Source organism: Ailuropoda melanoleuca, chromosome 6 (genome assembly GCF_002007445.2).
Source record: "Ailuropoda melanoleuca isolate Jingjing chromosome 6, ASM200744v2, whole genome shotgun sequence".
Classification (NCBI taxonomy): Eukaryota; Metazoa; Chordata; class Mammalia; order Carnivora; family Ursidae; genus Ailuropoda; species Ailuropoda melanoleuca.
This window is the reverse complement of record NC_048223.1, coordinates 82,596,649-82,615,674: the sequence shown is the minus strand read 5'-3', so window position 1 is coordinate 82,615,674 and position 19,026 is coordinate 82,596,649. Positions and strand designations below refer to the sequence as shown.

Sequence of the window (19,026 nt, the reverse complement as noted above, 5' to 3'; positions counted from 1 at the left end):
GTGGCTTAGTCTTTAAGCGTTTGCCTTCAGCCCAGGGAGTGATCCCAGGGCCCTGGGCTCCAGCCCCGCATCAGGCTCCCTGCTCCCCTCCCACTCTCCCTGCTTGTGTTCCCTCTCTCACTGGCTGTGTCTCTCTCTCAAATGAATAAATAATCTTTAAAAAAATAAAATCTTTTAAAAAAGTGAAAAAAAAACCCAACCAAGACCATCTACCTTAAAATATTTACACAAAGAATCTTATTTTAACAAAATAATAAAATATCCTAAAAGACGGCTAAACTTTTCACAAGTACTAATTATCACTGCAACAGAGAAGGATCTCCAAAAGCTATTCTGTAGCTTTCGTATTCTGTAGAAATACACAGAAAACAATCATCAGGAAAATTTAATTCCAAGTCCTCAAACTGTCTCAGTTTCGGAACTTATTAAAATAGAAGAAAGCATTTACACGGCAAATAGGAGGCATGTTGTCTGTTAAAACATCAGCTTCTCAAAACAAGGGGGAAGGTTAGAATCATGTCATAGCGTTGAGAGGGCTGGCTAGCAGTCTGAGAGCTAACTAATAAGCCAAAATAAATCGAAATATTTCAGGTTGCAAGCACACACACAACACAACAGAGCATTTAGGGACATCTCCTTCACTTTTGAGCCAACAGGAAAAAAAATACAAAGTATAAAAATATCAATATGAAACAGATAGTTTTCAAATTCTCACACAATCAAAAGTAACATGAACATAAAAAGAAACACAAATGATGTTTTCCGCAGCTGCAGCAGTTATGACAAAAGGTAAAAATCTACAATATATAAAAATCCATACTTGAAACAAAAGACTCCAGTGTTAGACACAAGGACAAAGGATATGGACATTATGTGACATAGAAAGACGATATAACTAACAGATGGCAAAATGTTCAACATCACTGGACGTGAAACGTAAAGACAATCCAGAGACACGATTTTATGTTATGCTTTTTAACGAAATCATCAGCACTACTGCTGGCAAGCCCATGGTGACGGCAGCAAGTTCATACCCGGTTGCTGGCAGCAGAGTAAAACTGTGACTACCCCTGGGTAAGCAATATGGTTACAGATATTCAAACCCCTCCCCCCCAAAAAAAGTCATACCCTTAATCCAATAAAGTCATGACTAAGAACTTGCCTCCAGAAAATAAACCAACAGAGGAAAAAGAATATGCATTAAGTATGAAATCTGAACATCATGGTTTGCAATTACGGAACAATTTGTAAACATGTGGTTGAAGGCCAAAATGGAATATAAAAGTATGGAAACGGTTGCATGGGGCGGTGGACTTCTAAGTGATTCTCTGAAAACATTTCCACTGTTGTTCTTACCATTACCACCTCTGCATTAGAGATGCAAACTGGCCATTGCTGGGGGGAAGGGTGTGCCTACCTCAGAGGTTACTGGCCCCCAGTGTGATGACCTCTATCCGCACTGTAGACAGGGCTTGTCTACTTTGGGATTATTTCAACCTATAAGAGTCCTTCCTTCTCCCTCTCCGCGTGTGTGTGTGTGTGTGTGCGCGCGCGCGCGCGCGCATTTAAAGATTTTGTTTATTTGAGAGAGGGAGAAAAAATGTGGGGGCGAGGGCAGAGGGACAGAATCCTCAAGCAGACTCCCCGCTGAGCACAGAGCCCAAGAGGGGGATGGATCCCACAACCCTGAGATCAAGACCTGAGCTGAAACCAAGAGTTGGACCCTTAACTGACTGAGCCACCCAGGCGCCCCAGCTCCCTGTTTATTTTTAATTTAAAAAAAAGAAGCAGCACATGCTCAGCTGTAAAATATTTGAACAATTCAGAAGTATGAGAAGTGAAATGGCAATGAGAAACCACTAAACACTGGTCTTCACATTTTCACCATAATCCACAGTAAGAAACACACTAACAAAATCAAGCCAGCGCCCACATACTCACACAATACCTCCCCTTATCGTGTGCCATGCGTTCTGGATTGGCTGTCTCCATTTTTTTTTTTTTTTCAAAATCACACCTGCACATTATCTAAGGAGCAACTACTGTAAAACTTGTGTTGAGAAAAAGAGCAGATCCTGGGCCACGGCTCCCCTCTCCAGGGGGCCCTTTCAACTTCTAGCTGATCTTGGTATTTATACCCCATACAATAGCTCTTAGAAATTTCCATATACAATATACTTGCTAGCCTTTCAGTTCTAGGTATTACCTACCTACTTCCTACCCTAGAAGGCAAGGATGTAACTCTCTTTACTCCCATAGAAACCTCTTGTTCCCCCTCCCCTCCAAGCCCCTTTCTCTTCTCCTTTCCTGTATCTCCACCCCAATTACAGTTAAGCTCCAGCAATGGCTGGAGTGATTTTCAGAGTTTACATTATTATGACCACTTCAGCCATCAGAGTGAGCCATATAACACCACCATTACTGTTCCTACTTTTTGTTCTCTGGAATTAATCATTCTCTTATTTTTCTGTTTAATTTCCTTAAATTTATCAACATTCAACCCCAGATTTAATGCCGGTTGTCCATTTCTTCTTCCAGAAGAAAACTCTCCTGGAGCTTACGGAGTTCAATCTGGACTGGTGTGCCGAATTCCCGTTACCTCAATTTGGGAAATAGCCCATGAGAGTCTATGGTATCCCTGGTAGAGAAACCCTTCTGCGCAAAAGGCAAAGTTTTTGGACCCTGTATGTCTGAAAACATCTTTATACTACCCTCATTCTTGAACCAAAGTTTGTCTACAGAATGGGGACTCAATTTCACAGAGAACGACAAAGGCGCCACTCTGCCATCTGCTAGCTTCCGGCGTACCGAGAAGCCATGACACCACTCAGGCTCCTGACCTGTGTTCGACGGGTTTCTCTCAGTAGGATCATCCCTTTCTCTCAGGCCTACCGACATTTCAGGGCATTGGTCTGGGTTCATTTTCATCCACTTGGCTCCACATCTGATGAGCCTTTCCAATATGGAAACCAATATCCTTCTAGGAAATTTTTTTTCTTGATCATTTGTCCCACTTGAATGGCTCTCTGTTCTCTCTTTCTGCAACTCCTATTAGTGGATATGGGAACCCTGCCTGATCCTTCTGCTCTATTATCCATCTCTTGATCTTTTTTTTATCTGTTTCCTGGAAGACTCCTTCAATTTTACCTTCTAATCATTCTGATACTTTTGTCCTGCCCTTAGTTTTTAAACTTTCAATCATTTTGTTTTCAAAATATTCTTTTTTTATAGTATCCTATTCTTACTTCACAGATATGATATTTCCCTTATCTCTGAGAAAATGTTTAAAGTTTTTTCAAAATGTTCTCCTTTCTAAATAGGATGTTTCTCTCAAGTTGCTTTATTTTTTTCTATTTGTTTTGCTTCCTTTCACATTAGGCACCTTCTTCAGGTGTTAGTAATCCTGGATCATCCTCATAATTAAATAACCCTCATAAGGAAGGGTAATGCCTAAAAACTAGCTGGAAGCGCTGAGTCCTGTGGCGGGTGAGTTTCTGTGTAGGCTGATCTGACTGCCACTTGCTAGGAAATCCTAGTTGTTGGCATCATTAATGCTTTCCTCTTTGGTCAGTCAGGTTCCCCCAGTGAAGTCTCTTTTAATCTCCTCCCTGGAAGGGAAGGGGCTGGCTGTCAGTGTTCTCGAAGCCAAATGCAAGTAGAAGGCTGGGGATGAATGTGATCTCCATATTTACCTCCAGGAATACCTGGAGTCTCCCCTTCTGGAGAAGGTTTTTCCTTCTGCAGAATAAATCTCCAATGCCCAGCTAAAGGGGAGAGGGTGTCACCAAGCAACACAGAGGAAGGAAAGTAATCTAGGTATCTAACCACATCAGCTACTCTCCAATAATTCTTATATTTAGCCGCCTCAGATGCTCCCCTGCCTCTCAGCCCCAAAGTAACAATGTAGTGACACCAACTTCTCCATTTTAAACTGGGTCACTCATCCATCTACTCCAGGCTGGCAAATTTTTTCTTGTTGTTGTTTCTTCTCCCATTCCCCCTGTCCTTGGAGACCGATTCCTTTTTAAAAATTCCCTTTTATCTTGAGGCGCCTGCGTGGCTCAGTTGGTTAAGCAGCCGACTCTTGGTTTCAGCTCAGGTCGTGATCTCAGGGTCCTGGGACTGAGCCCCATGTCGGGCTCTGTGCTCAGTGGGGAGTCTGCTTGAGGATTCTCCCTCTCCCTCTGCCCCTCACCCCACACACTTGCACTGCTCTCTCCCTCTCTCAAGTAAACAAATAAATCTTAAAAAAATAAAAATACAAATTCCCTCTATCTGAACTTCTGTGGGGTTCTATAATAAAGTAAAATGAGGTGTGTCCACTCAATCCACCAAATTACCCAGATCTCTAGGAAGACTTCAAAATATTTTTAGCTGTCATCTTTTTACTGGACAAAGTGAAAAACCAGGAAGCATAATGTAGCACCATATAAAAGAAAGGGCAAAAGAAACCTTGCAGACGTAATCAAGGTGACTGATCCATTGACCTTAAAATCATGAAATTATCAGAGTGGGTCCAATGTAATTTTGTGAGCCCTTACAAGCAGAGCTTTCTACCAGCTGAGGGCAGAAGCAGTCAGGTTCCCAGCACGAGAAGGACGTGTACATCAGTGCTGGATCTGAGCTACGGAAGACACGTGCACGCAGCAGGAGCTATGCGTGGCCCTGGCTGACAGTCAGTAAGGAAGCAGGGCCTCAGTCCTACAACAGTCAGAAACTGAATTCTGCCAACAACCAGCATGAGCTTGAAAGTAGTCCCCAGAGCATCCAGAAAGCAATGCAACCCTGCCAACACCTAGATGTGGGCCCTGTGAAACCTTAGGCACAGATCCCAGCTCAACTGTGCTGTACCTGGACAGCACCATCCACCCATAAGCTGAGCTAGAACCCCAACCCCCCAAGTTACCCTTGCTGTCTCCTCTCCCACTCACTCTCCAGTCAGCCATTCACCAAGACTCAACCTTTCCACGTGGCTTTCAAGGCTCCCAGCACTGGCACCTGGCCCAGTCACAGGCCCATCCCAGGGAAAGGTAGGCATACTCCCAAGGGAGCTGGGGGCCCTGCTGCCCCTCCACGTAGCACATCTTAAGCCCTGGACATCCCTACTACCCAAGAAGGGAGTTCTCAGAGCCTACTGGGGGCTGGGGAACATTCTCAGGCCAAAGAAACAGGCAGGCCTAAGGTGACAAGTCTAGGAAGGGAGAGGTGAATATGGAAGGGAAGAGGTTCCAATGAGAGAGGGGGGTCACAAAGGCAGGCCACAGTAGGAATGAGGTAGCCTAAGCCCCAAGACACAGCCACCCACTGAGAGGGGAAGGGCTCAGATCCACAGGCTCTCAACTGCTCTCTGAGTCACGCTCAGCGTCAGAAGTATCTATGTCCCATTCTAGCCCTTTCCCCTTAGGACCCAACTCCTCCCATCCAGGGTCTGCCAGAAACAGTGCGATCTGGACATGGTGGCAGCAGCCACTCATTGGTATCCAGAAGTCTGACTCTTCCTCAGGGGAAGACACCATAAGCCACACAAAGCTGAGGGTGGGCCATCCTCCCTTATCATGGGGTCACAAGTACTGTGCCCCTGGCACACAGGTGTGGGAAGAGGGAGGTTCCCAGTGTTCAGAGACTGGAGGCGCAAGGGATGGCCTCCATGTGGAGGTCCAGGGAAGCCTAGGCTACCAGCTCTGAGCCCCAGCAGGCTCCCCAGTGGGCCTGGCGTTCTAAGTGCTTGTTTCCTGTATGAAACCCTGAACTTAGCAAACATAGCTTTAGGAGTTTCCACCACCAAAACCCACAACCCAAAACCTGCTGAGTCTAAGGCGCGCCGAGGGGCCTCCTTGTTGATCTGGTAAGAGGAGAGACCTTTGTCTACCTCAGTGCTGTCACCGGGAAAGAAGCAGAGGGAGGGACAGAAGTGGGTCAGAGGAGGGAAGCGGAGAGGCAAGGGCTCAGCGGGAACAATGTCGGGCCTGGAATGGAGGTCACCTAATCCAGTGATTTTCAAACTTACTATTTTTATTACTTTGTAAGCTACAGGAGTTTTTGTTCAAAGAAACTCTGACCCAGAAACCCAGCATGAGGACAGGCAGAGCAGGGCCCTCATCTCAAGTAGGTGTCTGGGAGGAAAGGGGAGGCTCCATGAGGTGCACACCGGAAAATGGTGGGCCTGGTCCAAAGGATCCCAAATTCCAAAGAACATCAGAATCACTCAAGGAGGCTTTTCCAAACTGCCCATGGAGACTAGTTCAATAGGACTGAGACAGACCTGGAAATTCACATTTTTAAGAGCTGTCCTTCACAGCAGTCAGCTTGAAGGGACCCTCGCTGGCCAAATCTGGAAGAATCTGAGCATCAGACTAAACAATTATAGTAATGGATTTTAACTCACTGAATAAAATAAGAATCCGTGAGTCCACTCGCGTATATACAAATACATGCATAAGTAAACAAATGGAGAAGAGAAAGCTCTTCTCTACAGCAGAATGCCAAATGATAAACGTAGAAGGAATTAATGGAATCAAAATATCACTGTTCAGCAACCATGACAGAAAGAACGATCAAGAATCTTCTGTCAGGAATCATCAGTGGGCTCTGTTTTGGTCCGTTACAGCTGCTACAGCAAAGCAGCATAGACTGGGTGGCTTATAAAGAATGGAAATTTATTTCTCACAATTCCGGAGGTCCAAGATCAAGGCACCTGCATGCTGGAGTCAGGGTCCTGTTCCCGGTTCAAAGCTGGTACCTTTCTGCTGTGTCCCCCCACGTGGTGGGAGGAGCAAGGGAGCTCTGTGGTGTCTCTTTTAAGGGGGCTAATACTATTCAGGAGGGCTCCATCCTTCCAAAGGCCAGTGCAATCAGCATTGGATTTCAATATAGGAATCTGGGGGACACAAACATTCAGACAGTAACAGGGTCTAAAATTAGTTGATGAAAGTTTGATGAGAAACAGCATGTTTACAGCATCTCAAAGTATCTCCGCATAGGACACTTATTAATTACAGAGAACATAATAGTAACTCAGCAATGGAGAAACCCCACAGATACCACCTTATTAACTAAGTCATCGCTGTTTCCATCATCAATAATGAGTCAGGCCAACGCGGGTGCCTCCTGAGGGGATGTACTGAGAAGGACACCTCATTTCTGTGGTATTCCTGATGAAAACGCAGGACATGAATCTAATCATAAGGAAAAAATCCAAGAAATTCTAATTCAGGGAGAATCTACAAAATAACTGGCCTCCAGTCAAAACGTAGAGCTTGTGGCCATTTTTCTTAAACAAACAACAACAAATGGAAATACAACATCAGGACAAAAAGCCAGCCTGGGGCCCAGAGAGAGCCCTTGAGGATGATTCATGAGACAGCTCATCGACCAGCACCAGCAGCATCGAGAAGGTACAGGCCCACCCAGGTGAGGCAGGGCTTAGTCACCCCCAGCTACTGGCCCCCAACTTCTCAGAAAGCTGGGTGAAAAGAGGCCTGGCACCTTCCTGCCTTTCCAGCTGCTATCTCCTCAGCCATGGAAGGTGAAGTCGCTCAGGCCTACAGGAGGACGGGGAGCCCCCTGCTGCCACGGTGCACGGAGCCCGACCATCAGGGCAGGCCGTTCTCTGACACCCTAAATGCACATGAAATGTCTACACCCAGAAGCCCAGTCCACCATGACAACTTCAACCACGTTCAATGGGGACAAGATCCCAGGGGGCCAACACGCTGCAATGTCCAGGGCCTGGGGTACGGGCTCCCTGGACTGAAGAAGACGTGAGGAGCAATCCACCAGTGCGCAAACTCGCTAGGCCAGTCCCTCCCAGCGAAAAGGCTTTTGTTGTGGGAGACAAACACCTCAGACTTGACGCGACATGTCCAGACACATGCTGCATGTAAGGCGCCCAGAACGAGGCTGTGGAGGCCAAGAACTCATGGTGAGACCGGCGCCTGACACAGGGGACGAGGGACACACTTCCTTCTAAGACATGCAGAGTCAGGAAGGTGCTGGAGGGCAGGATCTCGCACAGGAAGGAAGGAGGAGGCGGGAAGCTGGTCAGGAAATGCTCTACGAAGATGATGCTTTAAATGTGAACGAGATGAGCGCTTCACATCGAGACAGTCACCAGCTTCCCCTGAGATGGCGACAGCACACTGCAGCACAACACAGAGGCCACCAACCGTCTCCCCCACAAGACTCTCCGAGGCGATTATCAGCACAGCCCCCCGCGTGTCCCCCGCTCTGGGCCAGGCCTGTTGACAGAACACGACACACCAGCAGGGCTGCCCCAGCAGAGCGGCCACAGCTGGGGCCCTACACACCACAGACGTTCCAGGTGATGAGAGGACCCACTCATGGGGAGAAATCAACTGCTCCAGTAACTGAGGCTCCAGTAACTGGGGCACTCCAGTAGGTGCAAGGATTTGACCTGCACATCTCATGTAGACCTGAAACGTTCTCTTTGTAGGAGTTTGCCCCACCCCCCACCCTACTCGCCCCCAACACACACACACACACACACACACACACACACACACACCATTGACTCTTTTTCCTCCAATTTTCCATGCCTGAAATGCATAAACATTATGGTTCTAAAATGTTAAAAAATCTCTGTACCCAACATTGCACGGTCGGCTACAATATACTATGTTTTAAAACAACCAACCCACTTCACTCCAAGGACAGCATTGGGAACACCCGGGAATCCTGCTCGGGGCGGGAGGTCTCCAAGGCCAGGGCATAGCCTGGCTTCTGGCCTCCTGCCAGCAATGCAAACAGCCCTGGGGGGGTGGGTCACAGAGCAAAGAAAACAAAACAAACTTCCCAAACAAGCTAAGAAAAAGGAAGCCTGCTCGGAAAAAAATAAATAAAACTTTGTGTGCTGAAAAGAAAGAGAAATGGAATGGGGGGGAGGTTTTTTTTTTAAGATTTTATTTACTCATTTGACAGAGATAGAGACAGCCATCGAGAGAGGGAACACAAGCAGGAGTGGGAGAGGAAGAAGCAGGCTCACAGCGGAGGAGCCCGATGTGGGGCTCCATCCCACAACGCCGGGATCACGCCCTGAGCATAAGGCAGATGCTTAACCCGCTGTGCCACCCAGGCGCCCCAGGAGTAGGTTTTTTTTAAATGCAAATCAATGGTGGGCCACTGCTGAAAAAGGCTGAGAGGGGTCTGTCAGGAGCGTAGCAGCTCAGTCCCTAAACAGAGTCCCAGCAGGCCACTCCCCCCACCCCCCCCACCCCGCAGCTGTGCAGGGAGCCAGGTCTCCTCCAGCCTGCAGACTCACACCCACAACCCCCCCCCATCGGAACACAGGAGGTAGGCAGGCGATCCTACAGATATCAGGGGAGCCATATCAAAATTTTTTCTGCTACAAAAATATATAGTCCCCTTTCTGAACGACTTGTTTGAACTTCAACATACACCATAACATCTTTCTATAGAATGGTTTGTTTTTCTACAAGAAAACATTTACAACCTGATTCTGATCCTGTCGTCCAGCTGGGACAGATGGGGCGGGGCGAGTGGCACCAGATGGCTGAGGGAAGCTCCCTGCCACCCTTTCACAAAGGAGGGCTCCGATTACCCCCTGGGCTCCGCGCCCCGAAGATGACCTCGCCAGCAGGCTTGGGGGAGGTGCCCACAGCTGCCAGGCCGAGGGGGCTTGCTCGGTCCCTAAGCCCACCTCCCAGACACCCCCAGCACCCAGGGAGGGCTGCTGGCAACTGCACACCCAAGAGGACAGGGGCTGGCAGAGCTGCCAAACCTGTTCGATTGACAGCTTTCAAGGAGGGCAAGAGGGCGAAGTCTGCAAAACCACAAAACAGACTAAGGAAGGTGCTAGAGCAACAGGCAGGCGGGCGGAACAAAGGTGTCTGAGCCAAGGCTTCTCAAACTTGAAAGTGTATGCAAATCACCTGGGAATTTTGTGAAAATGTCAATGCTGCATCGCAGCAAGCTCCCAGGTGTTGCCAATGCCGCCCTGCGACAGGCCTGTGGGCAGTGCTTTGAAAGGAGAGGACCTGAGACGCCTAACAGAAAAGCCACAACCATTAGGGCAAGTCCTGGGAGGAAAGGCCACCCACGTTGATTGTGACTAGGTTGACGGGGATGCAATCTGCTTTCCGGGAGCTGTAGTTTCTGACTGTGTTCAGTATTTCAGTGGATCCCACTGCATCCTTACAGGTTATTTTTATTCCCATTTCACAGCTGTGGAAGGTACTCTAACCCGGCGACTGGAGAAGCTGGACTCCCTGCCTCTTGGGCATCGTCCAAGAAGCCCTGCTGTGACGTCTGGCAGAAACACACAGCCTAGAGCAGTGACATGGAGGCGGCAAGGAGGACAATGGGAGGAAAGCCACTGGGCCAGTAGGCACAGGAGGCCCAGGGGATGGCGGCTGGGTGGGGAAAGGGAGATAAAGGGCCAGAAACCAACCCTAAAGGGGCACCAGCACCAGCGAAAGGATGGTTTTGCCTTCTGGAATCTACAACAACATTTAGACAAAATTTAAACCAACCCCTACCCCTGCAGGAAGAGGAGAGGGATATTTAGGTACAGAGGGTGTCTCCTTGTCAATGTTTTTGTTTTTACTTTTTTTTTTTTTAAAGATTTTATTATTTATTCGACAGAGATAGAGACAGCCAGCGAGAGAGGGAACACAAGCAGGGGGAGTGGGAGAGGAAGAAGCAGGCTCATAGCAGAGGAGCCTGACGTGGGGCTCGATCCCATAACGCCGGGATCACGCCCTGAGCCGAAGGCAGACGCTTAACCGCTGTGCCACCCAGGCGCCCCTGTTTTTACTTTTAATAGCCTGGCCTCACTTTAAGGGAAGGTAAAATGCAGAGTATTACTTTCCTCCCCTGGCCCCAGGATTCAAGGAGGGAATGCGGCTTGCAGCGAGAAGAGTTACTCGCACCACACCCAGCCCGTAAGAACTGATAGTACAGGTTAGGCCTGGGGTGGGTGAGCTTCCAGGTGAAAACCGACAGACATCTGTGGAAGTGACCGATCATCAGCACCACCTCTGAAGAACCTAAAGAAGAAATGCCTTCTGCTAATCCCACCTGATAACATTTCTTCGCCCAAAGATCCTGAGTTAGCAACAGGGGCTTTCAAGGTAGTGACCAACCATTTTGGAATTAGAGTCAAAGAGCTCAGAGTCACAGCTAAAATGCTTCTGAAATTCATGTTTGCGACCCTTCCATTTTCCAGAGACCGGCGCCCACGGAAATGAATTGCCATGGTCACCCGGAAAAAGCCAGCGTCAGAGCTGGGACTCAACCTCAGCCTTCTACCTCCATCTGCTTTTTCCGGAGCACCGTGCTGCCCCAATCATGACCTTTCCCAGCCCTGCCTGGGTCCAACTACTATAAAAGCAGCACCTGCGTTTCAATGCATTTGAAAGTAAACTTAGCTCTTTTTGCTGCATCTCGTACACTTGCTGAAATGAAGACACTCCAAAGCACAATCCCGTCCAGGGCTGGAGCTCACTTCCTAATTTGAGACCTGGCTAATGAGGAGGGGAGCAAATCTCACCCCAAAATCTGCCTCTCTGGCATAAGGATTATCTTAATCTGGTTATTTTTTAAAAACTGCAGGAAGGGGAGAAGCTCTGAAAACCAAGAAGTTACTGAAGAGAAATTTACATTGACAAGGGAAGTCTCCACTTGGAAGGGTGTCTCCTCCCAGTACCAGGAAGGCTAGGGTGACACTAAATCACAAGAAACACTTATCAGTGGAGACAGGGCCCAACTTAAATCTGCGTTACAACCTTACCCTGCTTCCTGGTCTTCCCCTGCCCCCCAGTCATCTTTTTTGTGTCTTTAGCTAAAGAACGTTTTAAAGGTGATGGCTTGGGCCATTTTAGGGAGTTCCTCAAGTTCTGGATCTCTCTCATCTATGCAGGAAGTGTACCTGTTACTAAACTTCTGTTTGTTTTTCTCCTTGTTAATCTGTCTTTTATTACAGGAGCTCTCAGCCAAGAACCAAGAAGGGCAGAGGGAAAATTCTTTTTCCTCCCCTACAATGAGCCAGGCTGATGTCAAAGAAGGATGGGTTTTGGAAGGGTAACATAAAAGGCTAAACACAACAAAAATAGTGAAAGTTACTAGTCTTCATGCAAAACAACTCTACTTCAAAGACAGGTGCCAGTTACAAATTCTGGCTGCAGTTTAGAAACTGAAGCAAGAGACTTCTGGTTGGGGGCAGGCTGAACTCCAGAAAAAGGTATCTGAGAGAGCTCTCAGCTCTGCCCACACATGACTGAAATCGGTTCCCCAGGAGGAAGGTCACTATGCCCACCAAAAACTGGGGGAGGTGAGACACAGGGGCAGAGGCACCGTCCCCTGAGTTGGGAGAAGAATTCCCACAATGAAGAGACCAAAATAAGAAGAAACTTTCTCAACCACCCCTGACACTAAATGCCAAGAGACCCTCCATGGGCTTCATCATGGGCTTCATGGAGCAGAGCCAGGAGGTAAAGGAGGGCCACGCGTGGTGCCTGGGAGTAGATTTTTCTGTCAAAGACCAGGAGGCTAGCGCTCCCAAGGGGCTGTGTGTTCTCTCCCTCTCCCCTCTCTCTCACACTCTCTCAAACAGGTGGGACCTCTCCAGGTCCTCACTGTACAAGTCACCACGATTCTGATCCAGTAAGAGGGGGTGACCTTCTCTAATCAAAGAGCAGTCTCAGCACTGCTGGGGAGATGAGGGGACAGCTGGGAGAACTGAGTGCATCCGGGGGACTGCCTGCCTCCGGCTCAGTGGGCAGATCCACGTCCTAAGGGTTTCTGCTGGTGCTGTGTATCCGCCGCCTGATGCCTGCTGCCTGCCCAGCCTGCTGCCCGCCTGAGATTCAAGAGTCCGGACACGGCAGAACAAAGGAAAATGGCCGTGGCTCAGGCAGTGTGGAGGCTGCAGGCCAGCCCGCCAGCAAGCAGGCTGTTCTGCAGCTGAGCACTCCAGGCAGGAACAAGGGGCACTGGGCTGAGCAACGAGGTACAAAGTAAAGCAGAGCCTGCGAGACTGACAGCATCCCAGGCATGCACCTGGCCGCCACCCAAGGGCATAGCTGGCCCAGGAGAGCTCAGGCAGAACCGCTCCCCGGGGCAGCAGGCAGGTGGCTGACGGCTGATGGGACAGGCACCACTCCTTGCCGGGCTGCTCTGAACTCTTGGGGGGAAGGGGGCAGTTCCAAGCACAGCATGGAGACTTGAGAAGGGGGAAGGGAGATCCTGATAGAGGTAGCGACAAAAAGCAGGGCCCACCTAGACCTCCAGAGACTGGGGGGGAGGGAGGGGGCGAGCGCACTGGGAGAGGGCAGAGTCCAGGCCGGGCAGTTCGCTCAGCATCACAAAACACAGGGACGGTCCCGGAGAGGCTAAGACCGGTCTACCAAAAGACTTCTAGGAGCATAAAGGGCTCCTGCCGCCAGCAACAATAGCAGCACTGGCCACCCCCTCTCCTCTTCCCCTCCCCCTGCTCAAAAAATCCACAATGGGAGGCAGCAGGAAACCGGGGCAGAGCCTGTGAATAGCTCCACTGTCAGTCCCCAGGCCCCACCTCCTCAGCCCTACAGGTCAGCCTTAGCGGCCACCCGGCCACAATAGGAACCTCTGTGCTGCCCAGGCCCCAAGCCCCGTACAACAGAGCTGTGGGCATGGGAAGCTCTGGACTTCTCACAGGGGCAGCAAGAGATGGTAGCAGTGGGACATGGGACAGGGGCACAGGCATCAAACTCAGCAATTCAGGGTCCTGTCGGCCCCCTTTCATCCTCCAGCCGGCCCTAGTCTTCCTGCTTCTGGCCTTCCCCAGGCCAGTGGCAGCCAGAGCCACAAAGGGAAAGACTGTGGTCACTTGAGAGGCGCACAGTGGCCACGGGGATGGGGAAACAGAGGGCTCCCAGAGCTCCCAGGAGGATGCCAGGCGATGGCTCCCACATGCACCCTCTCTCACATTCCTCCCACCCTCCCCCCAGCCCAATCCAGGAGGAAAAACTCAGCTGCCCTCATCCCCCCACCCCCAGCTTCTTCTTCAAAAGGAAGCCGCCTGAGAAAACCCATCTATTATTTACACCAGGTGCCTTCCACCCAGGCTTTTAAAATCACAGGGTGGCAGTCAGACCCAAACTGGCCCGAAGCAGCTGGGGCTGCAGAGCAGGCAGGGGGATCCTAGAGCAACAAAAGGTCCAGCGAGGCCAGGGCAGGAGGCCTGACCCTCACACCAACCCCTGAAACTGAGGGAGAAAGCGGATGCCCACCCCTGCTGGTGTTTCAGCCAAGACTCCCAGGCCACGCCCCTACCTAAGTCCTGCACACTCCTGGGCCTGCTCAAACCCCCACCTGCAAAGCCTCTCCTCCCTCCCCAGACCTCGTCTGGCCCCAGCCCCCTCCTCTTATATCACACTTTTGGGTATGCACAGGGCACAGCCAAGGACTGCAAACAACAGGTGCTCTGTGGAGACAGGCTAACCTGAGCTGAACCAAAACAAGACTGCAGCGGGAACCAGGACACCAGCACCCCTCGCTGTGTTCCCTCCAGCTCCGGGCTCTGCCTGCGGAGATAAAGACAAGATGCCTCCAAAAGGAAAGCTTGGAAACTTTCCTTCTCCCCCTTGGAATCAAAACAACGTGCTTCTTTTCTCGTTAAGCACTCAATGCCTGGACTCCTCTCCCAGCCATCTATTACAGACCTACGAGCCTAGGCAAGGCATTCCTGCAGCTCGGCTTCTAGAAACAAAATTGGTACTGAAAGCCACCTCAATGTCCATCAATAGGAGGCTGACAAAGTGAATCAGGGTTTACCACACAGCGGAAGAACGTGTCGCTGTTAAAAAGAATGGACTCAACTGTGAGCTGAAATGGAGCAATCCCAAGATAAGCTTTAGAGTAAAAATCACTAAGTACAGAACAGAGTAATTAGGGTACTAGCAAGGGGAGAAACAGGAGGAGCACGGAGAGGAGACGCTTGACTAGGCACCCAGCATCTGGTGACAGAGGCCTCAGGGGAGCAGCCCTGAAGGGGTCAGACATGGAAATGCTAATTTCCATGGTGTTTCTTCATGCGTTTTTTAAAATCATGTATACATTTTTTAATTAAAAAGTTACACCTAAATTGACATTTAAAATCCCTCGAGCTTAAAAATAAATAAATAAAATAAAATAAAATCCCTCAAGTTTGCGACTGCAGGCATACACACACACACAAAAAGAATCACACCTATAACTCTCCACATGCAGCTTGTGGTAACTCCCTAGACCAGGGGGGCCAGGGAAGAAATGGGGGTGCTGCCAGCCTCTGTCATCAAGAGTACCAACTCAGAGAGCTCCCTACTCACAACTCCTCCCCAGGTCCCAAAATAGAAGTTTTCCCAGGAAGAACAAGAGAAGATTCTGCCAAAGGCAGAAAGGAAACTTGAAGTGATCCCAACAAGGAGGACCCCCTGGGGGCAGGTCTACTCGGAGGTGAGACTGGAAGACTCCAAGCTCCACGCAATGTGCGCAGGTATGGGGGAGGCTCAGCCTCGGGCATCCCAGGCCTCCAGCAGGGACCCTTCTCAAGGTCCTCCCCAGCCACTGGTGAGGCTAAGCTCCTAGTGGTATGAACCCATCCCAATTTCAGCAGCTAAAGAAAGCTATTTCAACAGATTTCTAGGCCTGGCCCAACTCCAAGTACAGGCTAAAAACAGTTTCTCCAAAATCCCAGCTCAAAAACCCCAATCCCTTCACCACTAAACCCCATGTATATACCTTTCGGGAAACGGGAACTGCAAAATGGAGTCGGTGAGATGGGTCTGTATATTTATTCCTTACTAAAGGGATACATACATGTTGTTTAAAAGCCTCTCTTAACTGCATGTCAATAAACACTCTGCACTCAGAAGCACTGATGTATTTCCTCCAAGTGATCTGCTCCCTAAGGAGCAATAGAAGAACCATCCCAGTCTCTCCTGCTTCTGAGGGGTATGACACAATGCCTATTACAACCAGGACTGGCCAGACCTTTTGGGTGAGACCATTTGGAAAGCAGGGAGTGGCTCATGAATGGAGCTCTTCCTCCCTCGAAGAACTAGGCCCACCACTCCCAGGCCACCGCAGCAAAGATCTCCTACTGATCTCTAGCTCACAGACTGCCCAGGCCACTGAGAGAGAAGGCTGGGAAGAGGGGGAGTGGATGTTTGGCTCCCCTACGCCATAAGATGCTCTCTGATGACTGCTCAACGTTCAACTAGTAGCCCCCCAATTAAAGAGCACAAATGACATTTCATAACAAGCAGAATCAGACTGGCACGTGGAGCCCTCAAACCTCAGCTGCTGGGAAGCAAGTCCCTGCCCCCTCAGCGAGCCCGGCGCAACCCCCTGGCGGCTCTTGTCCAGAATCCTAGAAACCTCCATCAGACCAAGACCAGCTCTTCTCCAACTACCTTCCTGCTTGAGTGGGCAAGGCCCCCACCCCCAAGTAAGCACTGATCCTCAACATACCAAATGCTGTGGCACCTCAGCTGGCACCTGCCCCACCATCTCATCTGTCTTCCCTCCAGAGAACAGTTCAGGGCTACCCCAACCCAGAGGGGCCCTGAGCCACCCCTGCACCTGGGTACACACCACTCCCTCCTCCTTGCTCCCTGGGGAATGAAAACCCCACCACTACCAGCACCCGACTCCCTTGTCAACGTGCCCCCTCAAAACGTATCTGTGTTTACGCCATGACTTGTATTTCACAGGAAGCACCTAGGAGACGGGAGACAGCGACTGTGGCAGGCAGGATGAGGGCACAGAGCCAGCTTCTGGCCTGGAGCCTTCAGGAGTGAGGAAGACCCCCAACCCACAGCCAACAGGTTTTCTTCACAAACCCTTCTTTCTCCCAACAGTAGGTGGCCTCCTTCCTAAAAAGTTGGCTGTTGAGAGCTGCCCCAGGAGTAGAAGATACACCAAACAAGGTCATCAGTGGGGACTGACCAAGTAGAGAGGAGGGGCAGAGAGGAAACAAGGAGCGTAGTTGTCTGGATGCGGGGATGCGAAGGCCTCAAACACGGGAAGGCGGCGAGGGGGCTCCCACCAGAAGGCCCCGTTGTACAGTCCAGGCAGGGGAGGAGAGCCCCCAGAGCACCTCCCCGGGCCCAGCTCAGTCAAATGAGGCAGTCCAGTCCCCAAGAGGAGGGTGATCCACAAAGTTGTCGGACTGGCTTGCCCAGGATGGAGAGAACAAGAAATACAAGGTACAGAAGCCAAGGAACAAGGGTCAAACAGGGAGGGTCCTCCAGCGTCAAGGGGCTGTGGTCTGGCACCCAACAGATCTGGTGACAGGAGCCACTGGTGGGGGGCTGCAGGGAACCCAGGCCTCCAGTCTATTCCTGGGTGCTGAGGGGCAGTCCAACAGGCCGAGAATAAGAAGCCAGGAGATGCTGAAAAGACGAGGACACGGGTTTCTGGAAAAGGGGAGAGCCACCACTCCTGAGAAACAAGTGTGAACAGTGAGGAGCTCAGGCCAGTGCGAGAACCAGGAGCAAGGCTGAACGCAGGCTGCTGTAAGCCTTGGAACCCTGACGGACCAGCTCTCCTTGACCAGACTTAGTCAGGCTCTTTGGAGCCCTCTGCTCAGCCAGGCCTGACCTTGGGCTTCCATCTCCGTCCTCGCAGAGTCCAGTTTCAGCAAGAATCCTGCTGAGTCCGTTTGGCCAGAATCCCTTACCCTCCATGTCTGACCAGCTCCTCATCTTCCAACAACCCTCGGGTAACAGCAGGTCACCCTAGCCTGCCTTCAACAGAACCCTGAGGTCCGTCAGCAAAGGATTACCCTACCCTCTGAGAGATTTTTCCAGCCACCAATCCCCTCCATTCTGCTCCTTGCCTATTAATCTCCACTTTTCCAGGCTGTATTTGAGGTTGAGCCCACTCTCTCTTCCCTGTTGCAAAAGCCCAGAGCAGAAGTCCTTCTATCTATTGCAAGAGCCCCGCATAAAGTTTGCTTTACTGTTTAAACAAGTGTCCGAATAATTATTTCTTTAACAACACGGAGCTCCAAGTCTTCCTGGACCCAAAATGTGGGAACCACTTGGTCTAGGGCTGGAGCTGGCCTCCCCACCAAGGCCCAGGGACAGCGTCATCTGCCTGGCCCAGGGGTAAAGGGCTGAAATAAGACAGCCAATCTGCAGGCTGGCCAGACATCATGACAACGGCCACTCGGTGGGCACCCAGAGCCTCTCCCTAGAGCAGCTGGTGACAGCAGCCAGAGAAACAGAATGAGCAGAGTCCCGAGCACAGGGAGGGCATCACAGATGGGGGATCACGACGTCACTGCTGCTGAAAGTCACACGGTGGTGTGAACTGCGGCAATGGGTGTGTGGGGCCCAGTCACCCTCCTCAGGAGGCCCAATCTGAATGTGAGGCGGCTCTTTTCCTTAAGGCCATTTTCTGATAAGCCCGGCTTTCCTCAGGCACCCGAAGGGCCTCTGAGGCTGTGAGCCCAAGACCTGCCTTGGGACTGTGCGTGCTGGGAAATGCTGTGGCCCTCGGCCCTCCTCAGCTCAGGGCTCAGACCTCCAGGTGTAGATGAAAGAGATCCAGGGGACACTCATTTAATTCCAGCAGCTGCTGGGGACTCTCTCCTAGGTGTCAGGACTAGGAATTCCTCAAAGCCTCTTTTTAAAAAGCTCTCTGGGCCCTGCAGAGTAGCTTGGCACAGGTCCCAGCAGCTGGTACACGTCGTCAGGGAAAACCCAGAGAGGTCATCAAACCTCTCCTCAGGCTCAAACCCTGCCCAGCCCCTTGTCCTGGCCTGCCTCTTCCCAAACCTTAGCGCTGCAGGAAAGCCCAGCCTCAGCTCTCCCAAATTCCAGGGAGCACACAGTCTCAGGCAGCACCAGGGGCTAACCTCTTACCCAGGATCCCAGACTGCCACTTTAGAGCCAACTGCCATGGCTCTGGGCCACAAAGCGCAGGCTGACGGAGTCTAGCGTGAGAGGAGCCAGTCCCTCCAGTCCAGCTGATGGACACCAGGACTCGAAGCCTCCCCCCCCCCCCCCCCCCCCCCCCCCCCCA

The 19,026-nt window shown here is 50.7% G+C and overlaps 1 protein-coding gene across 2 annotated transcripts in view; it reads right to left on the bottom strand.

Annotated features, from left to right (window-relative positions):
- LOC117802710 (tetraspanin-14-like) overlaps window positions 1-19,026 on the bottom strand; it is a 46,647-nt gene that overhangs the window by 23,780 nt on the left and 3,841 nt on the right. The gene's annotated exons all lie outside the window — the stretch shown is intronic.